At 45.0% G+C, this 20,274-nt stretch overlaps 1 protein-coding gene across 1 annotated transcript in view; it reads right to left on the bottom strand.

The window, feature by feature from the left end:
- CCDC12 (coiled-coil domain containing 12) overlaps positions 1 to 20,274 on the bottom strand; it is a 51,926-nt gene that overhangs the window by 30,707 nt on the left and 945 nt on the right. The window lies entirely within an intron of this gene.

The raw sequence follows: 20,274 nt of genomic DNA, 5'->3' as shown, positions 1-20,274 counted from the left end.
CCAGCAGCTAGGGAGGCTGAGACAGGAGGATCACAAATTTCGGCAACAGTGAGGCACTAAGCAACTCAGTGAGATCCTGTCTCTAAATAAAATACAAAATAGGGCTGGGGATATGGCTCAGTGGTTGAGTGCCCCTGAGTTCAATCCCTAGTACCTTCCTCCCCCAAAAAAGCACTCAGGAAGGGTGGTGGCTTTTAAGGTGGCTGGGGAAGGATTTCCAAAGTCACCTGCCCTGCCTCTTCAAGGGTGAATGGGAATGGGGACACAAGGTGGATGTGGAAGGACAGCATAGGGAACTCCTAGTTCGAGGCCCCTCCCATTGCCTGGGGCTTCACCCCCACCAGTTTCAACAAGAAATAACCCTGTAGAAGGTCATGCAGAGAGCTGAGCAAAAACCAGTCTCGCTCCTTTCCTTCACATGCAGCCAGACTAGGCCAGTTCCTCTGGGTGCCCAGTTGCTCCAAGATGCTCCAAACTCCCCCGCCCCAGACTCCCTGGAGGAAGCACTGTGGTATGCAGGAAGCCCAGGCAGCAGGCCCGGAACAGCAGGGACAGGTAAATCATGATGCCATGCTTACCTGTGATGGGGTCCTGCCTCTCAAGCTGCCTCCTCCCCCGTTGAGGTGGAGTTGGTGCAACTTCAATAGGGGTGTTTGATATTAAAATAAGGCAGTCTAGGTCCCCATCTGGTGCAAGACCATACCTGATGCCCACAGTGGGAAACAGACTATTGGCATTCTGGGATGTTCCAAGTCCAGTTGTTAAACAGTAAGGGGCCTGACTCAAACCCTGGTTCTTGATGCATCCCTCTCAGGAAACCAGAATTTGTCTGTTACACTCCCAGCCTCGACTCAAAAAAGCCCAAGAAAGCAAACAGTCAACTGTTCCTTGCTGCCACACACTCCAGGAGCCACAACAGGTTTAGAAGTACCCAGGTGCCTGGGTCCTGATCCATGCTGGAATATGGAAGTATCATTTACTGTTAGACCAATCAGAAAAGAAGCTGATCTACACTTGCCACTGCTTAAATGTGGTAACATTCATATGAATGGAATGCATTATCCTTTTCGGATAGTGCTTTCCTGTGGGGCCAAATTTCTACAGATGGTTCACTATTAATCTTTAAAAATGAGGCTTAAACAAAAACAGCCTCAGTGTCCAATCTTGGATGAATGATTGAAGAAAATGTGGCATGTGTATTCACACACATGTGCACACATGCACAATAGACTGTTATTTGGCCCTGAAAAAGGAGGAAATTCTGTCACTTAAAACAACATGGATGAACACACAGGACATTATGCAAAATGAAATAAACCTGGCACAGAAAGAAACAATGCATAACCTCACTTATATGTGAAATTGAAAAGCATTAAACTCATAGAAACTGGCGGTTACCAGAAGAAGGGGAAAATGAACAGGGAAAGGGAAGATGCTGACCAAAGGGCATAAAGTTCCAAACACACAAGAGTGAGATCTGTGCAGTCACTAATAATATAGATTTCAAAATTGCCAAAAAAGCATTTTTAAACATTTGCATCATCAAAAAATGGTATGCCAGAGGTGATCGATATATTAATTAGCTTGACAATGGTGTTTTGTTGTTGTTACTGGTAATTGACCAAGGGTGCCTGACCACTGAGTTACATCCCAGCCCTTTTTTATTTTAAGACAGGGGTCTTGCTACATTGCCAAGGCTGGCCTCAAACTTGTGATCCTCCTGCCTTGGCCTCCCAAGCTGCTGGGATTATAGGCATGCACCATCACACCCAGCTTTGATTTAATCTTTCTATAATGCATATAATGTGACATCAAAATATCACACTATACTCCATAGATACAATTTTATTATTTGTCAACAATACTTTTTTAAGATTTCAAGAGAATTTTATTTTTTCAAGTACATACATTTTAATGAGTGACAGAGTGCTCACAAGACAATTGGTTTTGAAACAATTCTGAATTATAATAATGGTGATGGTTACTGATCATTCCACTTTTTTAGGGTAATTCTGCCAACAGGAGATGGATTCCATTCTATCTCCATCTGTGTAGTTAAAAACACCCATGCAACAAGGCAGAAAGTGGTTCCACTAGCTAGCACTGTAATGCCATGTTTGTCACAAAAATCTGGTGTTTTATGTGGCTTTGTCTTGCCATAATTTGCTGAATTCTCTGAATCTTGAGACTACTGAGTGCATATCTGGCCAACGGAAACATCATGAAGGTATGTCAGGATTGCAGTTGGTTGCAGTTACTGGTCTTAAATTAGTTGCAAAGAGACCTGACAATGACACTGAAGCCCAGACCCAGATGCTCTCCTCAGAATGTTCTAGATTCAGCTTACAACGGTGTAAAAGAGGGCAAAAAAAGAAGATGGTGGACCTGCAACTCTGGTTTGTCTGTTTTTAACAATACTTGTTTTTTTGTTTTTTTGTTTTTTAATGATACTCAAATTAAGAATGAGTCCCTCAGGAATGAGTGATAAGAGGCCCCAGGCTGGAAGAAGAGATAGCACATCTGTGAGGATTCTGCAGGGAAGCCACAGAATTTGTAATTAATTTGTAAACCCATCACAAACCTCCAGGACAGCTGAAAGATGGTCAGTGGGTTTTGGCACTCTCCCTAGCCATTTTTAACAGAAAGGTATTCTTCCCATGACTTCTAATGATAACCACCCCAAACACTTGTCTTTACCTGAATTTACCTGATATTTGTCATCAGTCTTCCTTCTAGACTGAAAGGTCTTGAGAGGCCTATCCACCATTGTTCCCCTGTAGGTGGCACACAACAGCAGTTGGGCCAAAACTGAATAAACAACCAGGAGAGACAGGAGACTCGAATCAATTCCCCATCTTTTTTTTTTTTTTTTTTTTTAAGAGAGAGAGAGAGAAGAGAGAATTTTTTTTATATTTATTTTTCAGTTTTTGGTGGACACAACATCTTTATTTTTATTTTATGTGGTGCTGAGGATTGAACCCAGTGCCCCACCCATGCCAGGCAAGTGCGCCACCACTTGAGCCACATCTCCAGCCCTCAATTCCTCATCTTACAGGATGGAGCCTCTTGTCTGAGCCTCCCACTGTCAGACCATTTTAATGACAGCATTAACTATCATTAGCCTTGTTGCATGGGTGAGGCACTGAGGCTTGGTTATATCTAACTCAGGACTATGCAAGTCATGAAGGTATGACAGGATTGGGTGAAGCTCAACAGCGTGGGAACAGAGACCATTAGAAGCCCCCAGTTCCACACATCCGTTCATTTATCCTTTAGCTATCTTTTCTCCCCTCTCCTCCAACAATTGTTTCTCTCCTGCAAAATTAACCCTACCCACTTCTTGGGCATGTGGTAGGGATAAAATCTAACTAAGATCCACAAAATTGGAAGATATCCTATTATCCTATTGGAAGGTGAGCTCTGGGGAGACCTGGACCCAGCTGTCATTCATTTCAGTTCTACTGTATTTCCTACAGTATCAGCTATCCTTTTTCTTAAGGGTTAACAATATGCCAGGCAAGTGATTATTCAACTAACTGAACAACACTGACATTATTGAATATAATCAACATTATTCAATGACTGTTGTCAACATTAGCCTTTCTGCTTTCACAGATGAGAAAAATGGAGGAGCAGTTTAATTAAGTAATCCATCTAGAGTCATAAAGCCCGGGGTTGCCAGGACCCAAATGGTATAGCAGGTCCTTCAAACCTCGGCTATTTCCCTCTAGAACCCCCACTTTGCTCTGGCCTGTCCCCTGCCCCCACCTGGCACACTCACGCATCTACAACCTTTCACAAGGGTAGAATCACTCTTGAAATGAGGTGAGTTAAGAGATATAAAGGCTACCATTTATTACAAGGATAGGTATTACCAGCCAACACCACAGCCCTGCAGGACCACATCAAATTCCTAACATCTACATCATGCCATGGCTTACCCTAAAATGCCTAGTCCTTGCCCAATGCACAGGTGTCAAAGCTCCCTAGATCTTACCTGAACAGCAGACTTGTGGAAACCTGACATCACAATCCCACGAAGTTCATCTTGTTGATTGATATTGCCAAGCTACAGGCTTTCAAACAAGCCCCAAAGGGCAAGTCTGCTCTTCCCTGAAAAAACTGCAGCCCAAATACTCCTAAATCCTTGTGCCTATCTAGCTGCTTCTGGGTCTTCTCATTTGGCAGACAAAAAAGTGACTAAAGCCAATCTGTTGCCCTCAGAGAGCTGGATGGAGGAAGATTAAAGGGGAGGCGGGGAAGGGACAATCACCACACAGCAAGCACCACAGGTGCCTTGGCAATCCAAGCACAGGGGAATGTGGAGCCTGTGTCCACTTGGAGAGCAAGTGAGCCACCAAGTAGGGAAGAGAGAACATCCAGGCCAAATGGGCAGGGCAGGGAGTGCTGGGATCACTGGAAGGAACAGGTGATGAAGATAAGCCCTGCATCCAAGAGGAGAGAGTAAGACGACATTTACCCCACAAGCACTGAGAAACCAGCAAGAGCCAGATGTAGTGGGATGCAGCAGTTGAAGAGGGAGGAAAGGTAGGGCGGTGGCAACAATGTGACTAGATATATTTATAAAGATCATTTAGCTAGGGCCAGAAAGGAAAATGCAAAGGTCATTGGTTGAAGCCACTGAAAGAACAAGCCGGATGTGGGTTAGGAAAGCTACCTTCATACCCCAAAGACAGCAGAGGGCAGCTGCCTCTGAATCTTTCTGGAGGGACAGCCCCTTCCAGCTTAACAGCATCATGTACTGCTAGTAATTAGTTCACACTGCAACAATGTGCCCACCAGGAGTCTGACCCCCACAACTACCTGTGGATCAGATATCATCATCCTATTCAACCAGGTTCAAGAAAACTAAGAGACTTAACAAATGGCTCACAGCTAATAAAAGATGGATGAGCATGTAAAGTGAGGTTTCCTGTCTGCATCACGCTTTCAAATAAACAGCCACAGTTTTGCTTTCTGCACAACTGCCAGAGATATGTGACCATGTCCATTCTTAGACCAAATGAGAAATAAATAATTTTTACATATGTATGTATATGTATAAATATATATATGGATGTGTGTATATGTGTGTGTATGTATATGTGTGTGTATATATATATTTAAAAACCCACAGTTGGTAGCGCTGCAAAGGCTCAGAAATCATCTAGTGCAGGGTGAACTATATCCAACCACAGCGCCCACCAAACCAGAATCTTCCCAGGTAAGATCTGGGAATCTGAAGGTTCAGTGGGCAGCCTAATTCAGGGTCATGACTCTAACACATGACCCAGTTGAAGAGCCTCTCAGAGCACATCCCTCTTCTTCAAGGTGGTAACCCAGAGGAGGAAGTGACAGCTGCCTGAGGGCTACTGTGGTTCAGAATAGACTCTGGACATAGAGCTGCAGGGAAACACACATAACGCATTTATCCAGAAGGCCAGAGGTAAAGTGTGCAGCAAGAGAATGGGAGAAGCTAGTGCAAGACCTCAGGCCTCTGGACCTCAAGTTGACTGGTCTGCCACTTTACCACATCACCTGGAGTGATGCAGGAGACGGACTAAAGTCTGGGTTCCCCAAGTCTTCCTGTGGGCTGTTCAGTGACTGAGCCCTGCTTCGCTTGGGAAGGCTCCACATTGAGCTTTGTGGGAAGAAGGGCCTACTGTACTACCAAAACCAAAGGTGTCCAACACTCACTTTCCCAGCCTGCCTTGCGGCAGGAAGGTGACTCTGGCATTATTGCTCCATCTCAGGATGGTGGGGGTGAGGTGGGGGCTGGCTTCTTTATGAAGGCAGCTGCAGAAAGGCTGATTAGAATCTGATCCCAGGGCACAGAGGCGGCAAAGCAAGCTTCAATGCCCAGCACTTAAGACGGTAATGGTCTCCTCACTGAGCAACTTTTCAGTTTTTCCATGAATGCTGGGCTTCTTTCTAGCCAGGTACCTCCAAGGCTGGCTGTCTTTTTAAAAAAAACAAACAAACACACAGTGCTTTGTTTTCTTCAAAAATCAACCCAAATGGATTTCTGTTGCTAGCAACTAACTGCCTAGGCTACGTGTGGCCAGTGATAGTAGTAGCCTAATAATGTGTGCAGCAGTTTGTAGGGGTCAAAGTTCTTATCTTTTACAGTTTGTCCAATCATAGGGAGACCCTGGGAGATGCAGGAAGAGAAAAGATCCCAAACCCACTCTGCAAATGGTGAAGCCAGGACTCAGGATGATAAGTGCTCTGTAAGCCGGTCCAAATAGGCTCCCCACATCTAACCACCACAAAGGCCAATTGCTGATGCAAGTGAGCCAAAGCCCTCATCTGACCTTGGGGCCATCTTTCCATTCCCTGCATTGCAATACAAACTGAGCTTTTATGAAATGTACTGGGCCCCAAAATGAGGCACAAGTTTGAAAAGCAAAATTCTTTACAAGTCAATTTTCAGATAAATCAGAGTTTTACAGAATAGCAAAGTCTGCTGAAGATCCTAGGAAACCAGAAGCTATTTTAACCTCTGATCAGCTGCTTCTCAAAGTATCACAGTCTGAGAAGTAAAGGTAAGACAGCTGCCTCCTCTCTGGTGTGATCCACAAGTGATAATATCCTAATTAAAATCCAAATTTAAACTACGAATCAGAGCTGGCACATTTATTTGTGGGGGAAAACACTGCTTAAACAAGGTCTTATAATCCTCACCTACACACACTTCTTTGGAAAACAAAGCACTTTTTTTTTCTTCTTGCAGTGCTGCAGATGAAACCCAGGGCTTCACACATGCTAGGTGAGCAATCTACCACTGAGCTACATCCCTAGACCAAAACAAAGCTTTTTTTTTTTTTTTTTTTAAGCCTATGTGCTCAGCTGAAAGGTTGATAAAGCAAAGTCACATGTACCTGTTGTGGAACTGCAGGTGAGTTATTTGGTTTCTCAGAGGTTCAGTTTCTTCAACTGCAAAGTGACATTAAGCAAGGGACTATATATGTTGTGACAGCTCTGCAATGTGGCCAGGTGAATAAGTCCTTGGTCAGGGGCTCACCACCTTCATGACAATAGAGGCTGAGGTTCCTGCCTGTGTCTTCAGGGTGATGCCCTCCCACCCCCTGCAGGATTATATATCAGATCCTCCCATTCATGCCTCATTCCTTCAATCAGAGCAGCAGTGTCATCCAGAGAAAGACCCAACCCCTCCCTGGCCACAGTCAGAGGGCAGACCTTCTTGCATGCATAGAATAAAAGTCCAAGCAAGACAAGGCAAGCACTATGTGCAGGGGCCAGGGAGGAGGAAGGAGCTTCTAGGGCCCATCTTCCTGAATTCAGACCCTTTCCACTCCTGCCTGTTCTGCTCTTCCTCTGCATAAAAATCCCTCCTCCTCTTCCATGCCCTGTACTCAATCTATCCTTAATTATTTTCCCTGCATCTCTACCAGGCCAGATTCCATGAGTGTCACAGTTTGGACACAGAGTCCACAAGAGGACATGATCCACATGCCAACCAAAGAGAAGAAGTGGGGTACATGCAACCATACTGGGTTCAGAAGCCCCCAGTCCATGCAGCCACTGCATGCAAGTGTCATAACCAGCAAGTCCTCCCTCCAGGACATGACATCCCTCCACTGTGTGGGCAGCATATTGTATTATAACTGATGGTACAGAGGCCAGCCTCACCTCACTCAAGGCAAGAGCCAGCCAGCCTCACTGACTTCATTCCCCAAGCCCAGTGCACAGTGGTACTCAACAGTAACAGTGATGACAGCCCCATGCCTGGCAGATGAGAGCCTCGGGAGAATACTCGAACGCTCACTCTCACTCCCTAGGTAGGAGGAGGCTGCCTGTGTCTTGGACCCAGAGCAGGAAAGCCTGGCCCACACAGCAAACACAGGTACTTTTTTTTTTTTTTTAGGATCCAAATTACCTGGCAAGAAATCTAGCAGATGCCCTGCCCTAAAAACAATGGGAGCGGAGAGACTGGGGTTGTGGCCCAGTGGTGGAGCTCTTGCCTAGCACGGGCAAGGCCCTGGGTTCAATCCTCAGCACCACTAAAAATAAATAAAATAAAGATATTGTGTCCAACTACAAAATAAAAATAAAAAATAAATAAAACAATGAGAGGGGACGGGGGCTAACCTTAAAAGGACAAAAGTGTTTTGCCCCATCCCTCACATTTTCTCTAGACAGAGCAGCTCTTCAGAACACTGAATCAAAACAGCCCCGGAGTGTAGATTTTACTCCCCACAGTGAGTCGTCACCACAGCAACTGTTCTTCCTCTTGGAACTCTGTCAAGAGTACAAGCTGTTGCTTCTCTCCAAAACAAAACCGGGGAAAAGCTAGGGCTCTAGGGTCAAGGGTAGGGCCCTGCAGGAGGAGGGCCGCACATGATAGAAGCACAGCGGTCTCCACTGGAGTCTCCCAGACTGTCTAGTCCCTCCCAGCTGCTTAGGGAGTGGGTGGAAGGGTTGTAGCTATGGAGGTGGGGGTGTTGGGGTGTGTAGGTGTGAGTTGTGGGTAGCGTGGGGTGTTGGGGTATATGAGAAGTGAGTATGAAAGGAGTGGAAGGCATGTGTGGGGAGGACTTTGGTGATGGGGTTGCGAGAGTTCTGTCATGTTGTGAAGTTGGGGGAGCAGGAGGAGATGTAGGGTGCATTGTCTGCAAGGAGGAGGATGTGGGGAGTATGCTGGTGTATGTTCATGTGTACATACATGCATTAGAGGTGGGCTGGGGCTATGGTGTTGTACTGTTGGAGGTGTGTGGGAAGTATGTGGGTGCAGGTTGTGGGGAGGTGTTCCTAAGGAGCCCAAGATAAAACATGGAACACATCTCTCCTGGCAACAATGAATTACATGAAGTGCATTTAAATTCCGTATTATAGTTCTCAGTGTCCATTCGAGAGATCAACCAAATCCTGGTCAAATCATGTACAGGGTTCCACAGAAAACCACCACCTAAACATGCTGCCCATGTATGAAACAACTGACCTAGAAGCAGCTGTTTGAGGCAGCTCATCTTTCACGTCAGAACATCTGTGATCAGCTGGTTCACAACATGGACAGAGTCTGGATGGCAGGTCCAGAAGGCAGCCCTGAAGTCCTGGCTTGGCAGTTCCTGCTCTCCCTTGAGTCTAAGGTAAGTCCTCCTATTGGTGCACAAAGCCCAGGGGGCTCAGAATCATGGGATGCAGTATACCCAGTACTGCATCACCTCTGTGTGGCACCTTGGACATGACTGAATGTTTTATTAAAATAATCCTCAGGGGGCTGGGGATGTGGCTCAAGTGGTAGCGCGCTCGCCTGGCATGCGTGCGGCCCGGGTTCGATCCTCAGCACCACATACAAACAAAGATGTTGTATCCTCCGAAAACTAAAAAAATAAATAAATATTTTTTTAAAAAATAATAATCCTCAGGCTGGGCACAATGGGCACACCTATAATCCCAGTGGTGTTAAGCAACTCAGTGAGACCCTCTCTAAATAAAACATAAAATAGGGATGTGGCTCCATGGTCGAGTGCCCCTTAGTTCAATCCCCAATACCAAAATAACAATAATAATATTTTCAAAGTTGTCCCTGCCTTTAAAGAGCTGCTTATCTACTCAGGCTGGCATGAACTGAGGCTTAGTAACATTTAAAAAAAATTAGCAGCTGCTATTACTACTGTTATTATCATAACTGTGATTATTATCAAGGTGTTGGGGGAGGTTAATAGCACTATCAAAAACACTGCATGCCAGCCATTTACAAGGAGATCATCTTCCTAAAAAAATGAATGCCAAATAATAAATACTGCTGAGTCACTGGTATCTATATATAGGGAAAAAAAAAGAATCTCAACACTACCTCATACCACACAAAAGTAAATATATTCTAGATAGTTTAGAGATGTAAAGGTTAAAGGTAAAATAATAACAGTTCTAGAATATACCATGAGAAAATATCACCATGACCTGGGTATAAACAATTTCTTTTAAAAGGGCTACAAAATATATTAGGTAGCTGAAAATAATAAATTGGACTACATTTAATAACTTCTGTTCATCAAAGAATGCAATTAAGCTAAGCCTATAATCCTAGTGACTCTAGAGGCTTAAGCAGGAGGATCCCAAGTTCAAGGCCAGTTTTGGCAACTTAGCAAGATCCTATCTCAAAAAATAAAAGGGCGGGGGGATGCAACTCAGTGGTACAGTGTCCCTGAGTTCAATCCTCAGTACCACAAAAAAAGAAAAAAAAAGGAGGGGGGTACAATTGAAGCATGAAGGTCAACACCCAGAGCAGAAGACAGTTGTTGCAATGCAAATGAACAAAAGATTCAAAGAATTTGTAGAAATCAAGGGTCAAAAATAAAAGTCAGTCAAATCCAATAAAAAAGAGGAGGACAAAAGACTTGACCAGGCACTTCACACAAACATGAAAAGATATTCAACTTTGTTATTTAGGAAAGGAAATGCAAGTTTAAACCACAAAGGGATACCACTACACCTCGCCAGCACAGCCTACATGAAAGAGACCAACCACACCAAGGACTAGAGAGGAAGTCTCACACACTGCTGGTAGGAGTATGAAAGTCTATTGCCATTTTGGAAAACTGGCAGGATCTATCCTCTATATGCCCTGTAACCTAGTAATTCCACTCCCAGGCATAGAGCTAACAGGTATGTGTACATGTGTTCACCAACACACTTATGTACAAGACTGGGAACAGCACCATAATCCGTAACAGCTCCAGTCTAAAGACCCAGAGTGGAATGAATATTGTAACAAGAATGAGCTGATGCATGCCATCCCCAACAACTCACAAGTATAATGATGGATGAAAGAACATAAGACCACAAATTGTATGACACCATTTGAGTACAGTTCAAAGGTCAGAAAAGTCAACATGCAGTGCTAGAGGTTACTATGTGTGTAAGCACCTGGATGGGAGCAGAAAAGGTACCGAGGGATGCTATCATGTTTTTTAATCTGAGTAACTGACCCACACAGTGATCTGTGTTCACTTTATAGATATATAACCTCCTGATTTGTATACTTTTCACTATGTATAATATAATTTAATTAAAAGTGGCACTGTAGCTGGACGTGGTGGCTCACACCTATAATCCCATCAAGCTCAGAAGGCTGAAGCAGAAGGATGGAGAGTTCAAAGCCAGCCTCAGCAACTTAGTGAGGTCCTTGGTAATTCAGCAAGACCCTGTCTCTAAATAAAATATTAAAAAGGGCTGGGGATGTGGCTCAATGGTAAAGTGTCCCTGAGTTTAATCCCCAGTACCAAAAAAAAAAAAAAGAGGCCAGCTTGGGCAATTTAGTAAAACTCTATCTCAAATAAAAAATTAACAAAAAGATCAGGCACAGTGGCACCCGAGTTCAAAGCCAGCCTCCCCAAAAGTGAGATGCAAGCAACTCAGTGAGACCCTGTCTCTAAATAAAATACAAAATAGGGCTGGGGCTATGGCTCAATACACAAGTGCCCCTGAGTTCCATCCCCAGTACTCAATAATAAATAAATAAACAAAAAAGAAGTGTGAATGTAGTTCAGTGATAGAGCTGAGTACTGGCTCAATTCCCAGTAACTAACACACAAACACATACATAGTTCTTTTTAATCCAGGAGGCTGAGGCAGGAGGATGACAAATTAAAGGCCATCCTGGGAAACTTAGTGAGATTGTATAAAATTTTTTTAAAAATAAATAAAGGGTTGGGGTGTAACTCAGTGGTTTGATCATGAACACTGCAAAAAATAAGGAATAAAAAATTCTTTTAAAATGTTAAAAAATGGGGCTGGGGATGTGGCTCAAGCGGTAGCGCGCTCGCCTGGCATGCGTGCGGCCCGGGTTCGATCCTCAGCACCACATACCAACAAAGATGTTGTGTCCGCCGAAAACTAAAAATAAATAAATATTAAAAAATTCTCTCTCTCTCTCTCTCTCTCTCTCTCTCTCTCTCTCTCTCTCTCTCTCCCCCCCTTCACTCTCTCTTTAAAAAAAAATAAATAAATAAAAAATAAAATGTTAAAAAACGTAAGCCCACCTAGAAACCAAGACAAAATTGTTAAAATCTAAAATGAGAACTAACTCACTCTAGAAGACTCCAAGAAAAAAGTTCTCCAAAGAGGAGCCTCTCTCTCTCCCAGGGACCCCAAGAACACCCAAGAGACAGTAGCTTGGACACTGCCATAGCCCTCCAAGCTCCAGGAGATAGGGAGAAAACAACAGAGGGAGTCACCATCAAAGTCACATAAATTCTTTTGTTGCAAAAGCTAATAGAAAGAATAAAAACCTGTTTGAACTTCAAGATTCCTTTGTGTTCCAATTCCTTGTCCCTCCCTCATGAATGAGGCCTTGGGACATGCTGAAAAACCACAGAAATTACCCAAAGGGGAGACCACAGGGGGAACAGCTGTGCCAATAGCACAGCTAAAAAGAGGGACATTGTCTCACTACTGTCTAAAAGCTCTTCTCCTACATGGAGGCTGCTCCAGCCAGCAAGGCTCCAAAGGCCACTCACCTGCCTCAGTACAGGTCCTGCCCTTAGAAACTCAGAAAGAGACATCCTTCGTGGAGGCAAGCTATTTCCTCCCAGTATATCAAAACAAGCCAAGGGAAGGCCCACTCTGTTCCCCATAGTCCACAGCAGAGCCCTTCAACATAGCTTCAGCTGGGGCCAACACCAATTCCACCTCAAAGGAAGAGTGGCCACGGAACTCAGCCAGGAAGTAGGCTCCCCATACCCATCTCAAGGAAGGGAAGAAGGGTCAGAGGATGGGAGGTAAGTCCTGTGTGACTCTACACCAGCTCTTGCTCTTTGGATCTCAGCTGTCCCATCCTTAAAATAAAGAGGGCCCCACCAGCAGCAAAACAAGACTAAGGTGAAAAAACAAATGCACATTAGCACACTTCCCATCTCCCAACTCCCTTCTGCACACATGGTCTTACTTCATCTTCACCCTGGTGTAGATGCTACTATGGCCATCTCCCAGTTGAGGAAGTATAAGCCCAGGGACATGAGACCTACTTATGCATGCATGGACCCAGGGTTAGCAGAGTAGAAGGGCAAGGGGCAAAAGCAATCTGTCCAGACAATCTCTAGTACAGGGAACCATGAGCAAATAAGGCAGTCTGATCAGAGGCAGAGCAGCCCATGTGGAAGTGGCATAGCCCTGGCGTCTGCCCTTGTAGGCAGGGGAACAGAGCAGCAATCCGAAGACCTGGAGATAAATCACTTTTGGGCCCCAGCAGGAAGACTGCCAGCATCACAATAGGGGGTGAAGCCTGAGCCAGGCCACAGGCAGTGTTTTGATGTGTGCTACCCCTCTTGAGAGGACCAGAGAGTCTCATAGTTGGGGTCCAATGAGGCCTTAAAGCAGCAGGAGAGGGGCTGAGGCTGGGGCTCAGCGGTAGCGCACTTGCCTGGCATGTGTGAGGCACTGGGTTCAATTCTCAGCACCGCATATATATAAATAAGTAAGTAAGTAAGTAAAGGTCTATCAACAACTTGAAAAAAAAAAAAAAAAAGGCAGCAGGAGAAAGAAGGTTCCATTCTCAGTGGGGTTATGGTGACTATGCTGCACCTAAATCTGGCTGGCCCCAATGACTCCTTCTCTTCCACATACTCTGAGACAGCCAGATCAAACTCACCCACCACCTCATCTTGCCAAAACCCATTCCCAGTCCTTACCTAGCTTCTCTCAGCCCTACTGCCCCATACCAAGTGTCTTCTCTTCAGCTCCTCCTAAATGCCCACAGGATGAGTGAGCCTCAGAGCACTGACCCCTCATTATGTCTCTATTCTCTAAGTTTTATTCCCAAAAGGCTTCATCTAGTCCCAGGGTTTCAAATCCTGCCTTTTCAAGTACCTATCCTATTTAAGTATCTATCTCTAGGCCAGATGCCTTCATCTGTCTCCACTCAGATGCCTGGTAGTCATCTCAGACCATTAAAGCCAGACTCCTAGTTTCCCTTTCAAAACCACTCTCCCTTGTACTTCATCATCTTGGAACAGGAACCTCCATCATCTCCACAGTCCATCTGTCAGGACATCTTATAACCCTGTCCATATACCTTTGCCCCAACACCTGAGCCTCCTACCTCCCCAGTCAGCCACAGCAAGGTGCATCACCTGGGCTGCAGCCTCCAAAGGCTCCCCATCACCCTTAGAGTGAAGGCCATCCTCTGTGGTCCCCAAGGTTCCACTGGCCCTCTCCAACTTCACCCCCCTCCCTATCTTTATTGCTGACTCTACTCCTGCCCCTGCGGGAATTCTTTCTGCCCCTCAAACAAGCCAACTAAATTCTTGCTCAGTTCATAATATTCCTCCCTAGATCTTGGCATCTCACCCCTCCACCCCCACTTCTGCTTCAAATCTCCCACTCAGAGAGGTCTGTCCAGCCTATGGCAGCTGTGCAACTCCCTCTCAACATGTCCCCTAGTTTCTGACATTGTATTCTCTGTCCACCTGTACACTGTCTGCCTACCCCTCCCACACATGGCTTGAGACAGGAAGGCAGTCTTATTCACAGCTGTATTTCCAGGGTCTGGCACATAGCTGGTATTCAATAAATACCTGTTTGGTGGCTGGGTGCTATGGGGATGGGCAGCTATCCTGCTCCAGGGAAAGGAGGTGTCCTACATACAGTGAGAGAACGTCAGGGAGTGGTCAGAGATTCCCAGAAAAATGCAGTCTTGGGATCACCTAGGAGAATGCTGGGTTTCTTGAGTATATACTAAGACCAGGGCAGGAGGTATGGAGAAGAGCCAGAAGAGGGACTGCAAATTGTCTTCCTGGATGATCCTGACACACACATAGGTCTGAGAATCTCTGACTCATCCAATACCTTCGTTTCACACAAGTGATGACTCCAATCGAAGTTTCAACACTGGCTCATCAACAGGTGTCTGTGTGGGAAGCCCCAAACTTGCCACCCACAAGGTTTTATCTCTCACTGTCTCCAAGATTGGGGTCTGGAGTCTAGGCAGAGAAGATCAGCCTTAACAAGAATGGGGAGTACATAACCCCATCTTGGCTGGGGCTCTGTAAATCTATTTTCATCTTGATGTAACACTCTACCCTAAAAATGAACTCCACCTTCAAAAAAGTAGCAGGGTCCAGGAGAATGAACTCTGCTTCCTTCAAATTCAGGCCAGCTCCACCCTCTGTGAGCCCCCAGTCCTTCTCACTTTTGAGAGGATGAGAAAGAGAAGACAGACATCCATGTTTACAAGAGGCCTGTGCAAAAGCCCTTGTTCCAGCCTTGTCACAGCATCATTATTTCTCAGCTACTGATGAGGTCAGAAGCTGTTATCTTGATTCTATAGACAATGAGAGGAGACTCAGAGCTTTAAAGACTTGCTCCAGGTCCCACAGATATGAATAAAGCTAAGATTTACACCAGATTTGTTGATTACAAAAGCTACACTATTTCCACTGTAGCACCAGGCCTACCCTTCCACCAGCAGCCTGATGGCAAAGAGGCCCCTTCCTGGGGCTGCTTATTCCCAAGCATCTGGAGGTGAAGGGTGGAGAGGGACACAAGGCCAGACCCTAAGATACACTCTAGAGTTAACAACAACCGAAAGTATCACTGCAGGAGGGTCCTTCAGACCCAGGTTTCCTAATCTGTTAAACAGGGATGAATCAATAACTACCTCAAAGGGCTGCTTCCGGGATTCAACAACTAGGGAGATTTTGCCACAAACTGCCATGCAAATATGACTGCTAACCTGTAAAAGGCTGTCAATGCAGGGTGCAGTGACCTCCTTAGCTAACTTTGTGACAGGGCAGTTAGGTGTGGGATGTGGCCATGGAGGGTGGAGGCAGAGGCAATTTCCGCTTTTTTTGTTTTACTGAGGATTGAACCCAGGGGTGCTCTATCACTGAACTAAATTCCTAGCCCTTTTTATTTTTTTGAGACAGGGTCTCACTAAGTTGGCCAGACTTGCCTAGAACTTGTGATCCTCCTGCCTCAGCCTCCTGACAAGTTCTGGGGTTACAAGCATGTGCCACCAAGTCTGGCCAGAAGCAACTTCCTGAGGGATGGGCAGGACAAGCCTGACTCCTCATCCAGCATAGGCTCTTCTCCACTATCTCCTTCCCTCTCACTGCTTCCCTCCATACCTTCTTCAACACTTACTGACTCCACCCACTGGCTCCTTCTTTTGCCCCACCCCCTACACTGGCCAGTGACCCTCTCTGGTACCTCCAAGTCAGTAGTATACCCCCTACTTTGGCATTGTTCCCATTCTCCAACTCCTGAATGTGCAAATTACATCTACAGCACTCTTCACTCCACAGATACACATGCACAGAAGTCCTGGAACCAGCATTTCCCAGAGGTACCTACCATGAAGACAGAACTTCTAAGTCCTCTGCCCAAACCAAGCTCCCAAGGCTGGTCTGAATGGCCTTATGGGTTTCTTTTTTTTCTTTTTCTTTTTTTTTTTTGAGAGTGAGAGAGGAGAGAGAGAGAGAGAGAGAGAGAGAGAGAGAGAGAGAATTTTTAATATTTTTATTTTTTTACTTCTCGGCGGACACAACATCTTTGTTGGTATGTGGTGCTGAGGATCGAACCCGGGCCGCACGCATGCCAGGCGGGCGCGCTACCGCTTGAGCCACATCCCCAGCCCTTATGGGTTTCTATATCCACCCTCTCCCTCTTAACTCTGAATAATGGGATGAAGGTAGAAAGACAGGTTTTTGTTTTTGTTTTTTTAAAGATTTTTTAATTTTAGTTGTAGATGGACACAATATCTTTATTTATTTATTTACTTTTATGTGGTGCTGAGTATCAAACCAAGTACCAAGTGCCCCACACATGCGAAGCAAGTGCTCTACCACTGAGCCACAACCCCAGCCCTAAGACACAGTTTCTTAAGAGTTAGGCTAGTAATCCCAGACACTAGGGAGGCTAATACAGGAGGATCCCGAGTTTAAAACCAGCCTCAGCAATTTAGCAAGGCCCTAGGCAACTCAGCGAGTCTCTAAATAAAATACAAAAAAGGGCTGGGGATGTGGCTCAGTAGTTAAGTGCCCCTAAGTTATCCTTGATACCAAAAAAAAAAAAAAAAAAAAAAGGAGTTGGGCTAGGAGGAGCAGGTCCTCAGAGGTGTACTGCCCAATAAGGTAGCCACAAGTTACATGTGGCCGTTTAAGCGTAAATTAAATAAAATATCACATCAGCCACATTTCAAGGGCTCAAAAGTCACAAGTGGCTTGAGGCGACAGAACAGGACAGTATAGATTACAGAAAACCATCACTGCACAAAATTCTATTGCATAGTCCTGTTCTATTCACTTCCTGGTTAAAAAAAAAAAAAAAAACAGTAATTGCTGCTAACAACCATAGCTCAGTCCAAGATCACACCCAACTCTTAAGGTGCTGGTCAGTCAGCCAGTCTGTCTCTCCATCTCAGGGCAGCAAGAGAAAGCCAATTCAAGCCAACTGTTCTGGAAAGCTAACAGCCAAGGGCAAGTATTTGTGTCAAGTTAATCACCTATGAGAGCCTCCATTTGACTGTTGAAGAAGAAAGAAGTCAAAGGAGGACAAAGTAGCCATACACTACCCTGCTGAGAGCATAGAGATACCACAGAGCACCATTCACACAGCCTTGAACTGCTCACCTGCTCCTCAGCTTGGAATTTCTGGAAGAATGTCAAGAGAAGAGGTTCAAATACAATACAGCAAAGTATGCCCAGGCTGGATATCCTCCTAGCTGGAAACCCTGACTCTTGTAGAACTTGGACACCAAAGCACCCAGACCAGTGCTTTCAGACTCTGCCCTAATTACTCCCCAGCGCTTGTTGTCAAACCCTATGGAGCAGCTCCATTGTCACCCCTGTACCCCTGAATGTTCCCACCTATGAAAGCTCTCCTGGAACACTCTCATTTTCCAGCTCCTTCAACATACTCTCCCTCCTGCCCACTCTTGGGCTCAGTTCAAGTTCCAAGCTGCCTTTCCATGAAATTTTCCTGACTCCACCTGGCTTTCCTAGGCAATGAGTCCCAGCTGTACAGTCTAACACTGTATGCCATCTTTCCACCTGTCCAGCAGGGCTAGCTGATCACAGGACACTTTCTCAAGCAGTGTTGTGTCCTGTACGGAACCCTTCCCTCAGGGGGACCTATATAGGCTGGAACCCAGAGACCCCATTTCCCATCCAAGATCTTGGCATCCCAGCACCTCTGAGCCTCTTGCCTTACCCCCTCAAAAACCAGTCCTGTTGAGTGAGCTGACAAGGAAGTGCTTTGCAAAATACAGAGCCGTGACCTATTACTATAGAGCTTTATGCTGAATAATATATGGAAACAGTGCAACCCCTAATCTTTTCTCTCTTCACCTGCCCCCATCTCAGGACTCTGATTCATCCATAATACCACTAATTAGGATTTTACAGTCTGGTGTGGGGTGAGAAGATAAAACTGTGAGAAACCAACCCCATGCTGAAATCCTGAGGCCTCCAGCAAAATCAGGCGTGCAGAACTCAATGAGGAGCTTGCCACTGGGTGCTAGGGGACCAGCAAGAAGTAATCCCCATAGGACAAATAGATACAGACCAAGAAAGAGTTTAACCCTGGAGTCTTTTGTCATATCAAAGGACTTAACTAAAATCGTAGAGCACTTCCTTTCTAAAGGAGAAGACTCCTGGGAGCTTATCTGCTGGCAGCAGACAGTTCATACTTCCTTTTCAGTCTCCTCACTTACGTGTTCTGCAAGAAGACACTATGGGATGGAAAACTAACTCAAAGTAATATAGATGCTTGCCTATCTTTTCCCCCACACATTTACCCTAATAAAAAGCCATTCAAGGCTGGGGATATATTTCAGTGGAAGAACATTTGCCTGGTATATGAAAGACCCTGGGTTCAATCCCCAGCAACGACCAAAAAAAAAAAAAAAAGTCACCCAAGAACTGAGGAGATTAAATATGACAGCAAAAGCACAGAAAGCACAGACAACAAAATCGTAACAAACTGGACTCCATCAAGAAAAAAAAAAAAAAAAAAAACTTTTGCGTACCAAAGGACATTACCATGAGAATAAAAAGACAACCCAAAGAATGGGAAAATATATTAGCAAATTCTCTATGTAATTATTAAAAGTTTAACATATCAAACACATAAACATCTCAACTACAACTAAGCAACAAAAAGACAACTCAATTAAAAACATGGTCCAGGGCAAGGGATGTAGCCCAGTGATATAGTGCTTGCCTAGCATGAATGAGGCCCAGGGTTCAATCCCCAGAACCTCCCCCACCGCCCCCACACTCATGCACAAAAGGAATTAGATTATTTTAATTAACACACATAACAACATGGATAAACCTTGAAGACACTTATGCTAAGTGAAAAAATACTGTTTGATTCAACCTATGGGATACATAAGAGTAATCAAAATCATAAAGACAATGGTGATTGCTAGAGGTTGAAAGGAAGGAGGGATGATGAGTTACTGTTTAACATGTGGAGTTTCTATTGGAATGATGAAAAAGTTATGCAAATAGATTGAAGTATGGTTACATTAATGCCACTGAATGGTACACTTAGAATAACCCAAATTATAAACTTCTTTTTTTTTTCAGTGCTGAGGATCAAACCCAGTGCCTCACACGTTCCAGACCAGCCCTCTTCCACTGAGCTACAACCCTAGCCCTCGTGTAGTCTTTAAATGCAGGGAAAAAATTAACAAGCCTTTTTCCAGCCCATTGAGAATTCCTCCTTAAAGGCCAGTTCTGAGGGCCTGGTACACCTTTTCCATGGCAATGTGCTCTGAGAATGGCATCGTGCCCCTTGTATTCAGACCTCAAACCAGGTCCCAATAACCTGAGCCCTAAACCAAACAAACAGCCCCTGTAGACTATGCAACTGTTTGAAAGGCTGTGTCTTGAGCTTCTTGGGCCAGTCTGTTTAGGGGACAACTGTCTGATGGGTTCCATGGACTGCCAACAAAAGCAGAAGCCAATCTGGCTAGCTTTCACTCTCTATTACTTCCTCTTTCGCTTTCCCACAGGACACAGACAGCTATACAGAAAGAAAAAAGAGGCCCCACTGGCGGCCAGCTTGGTCCTTGTTTTCCCCCAGGCAGATTTCGATATTTAAAATTCTTTGTACTTACAGTAAAAGACAAAGTTTTTTGCCCATACAACAAGTGAACCATCAACCTTACACTCTATAATCTCTCGAGCCCTTTCATACAAATTATCCCATTAGATCGCAAAACAACCCAATGAGAATGAAAAGAGGATGTTTTCCCCCACTGCAGACATGAAAAAAGCCTGGCCTCGAATCTGAAGCAATCTG

This window comes from Spermophilus citellus (genome assembly GCF_964194105.1).
Source record: "Spermophilus citellus genome assembly, chromosome: 3".
Lineage (NCBI taxonomy): Eukaryota > Metazoa > Chordata > Mammalia > Rodentia > Sciuridae > Spermophilus > Spermophilus citellus.
This window is presented reverse-complemented; position numbering and strand designations above follow the sequence as displayed.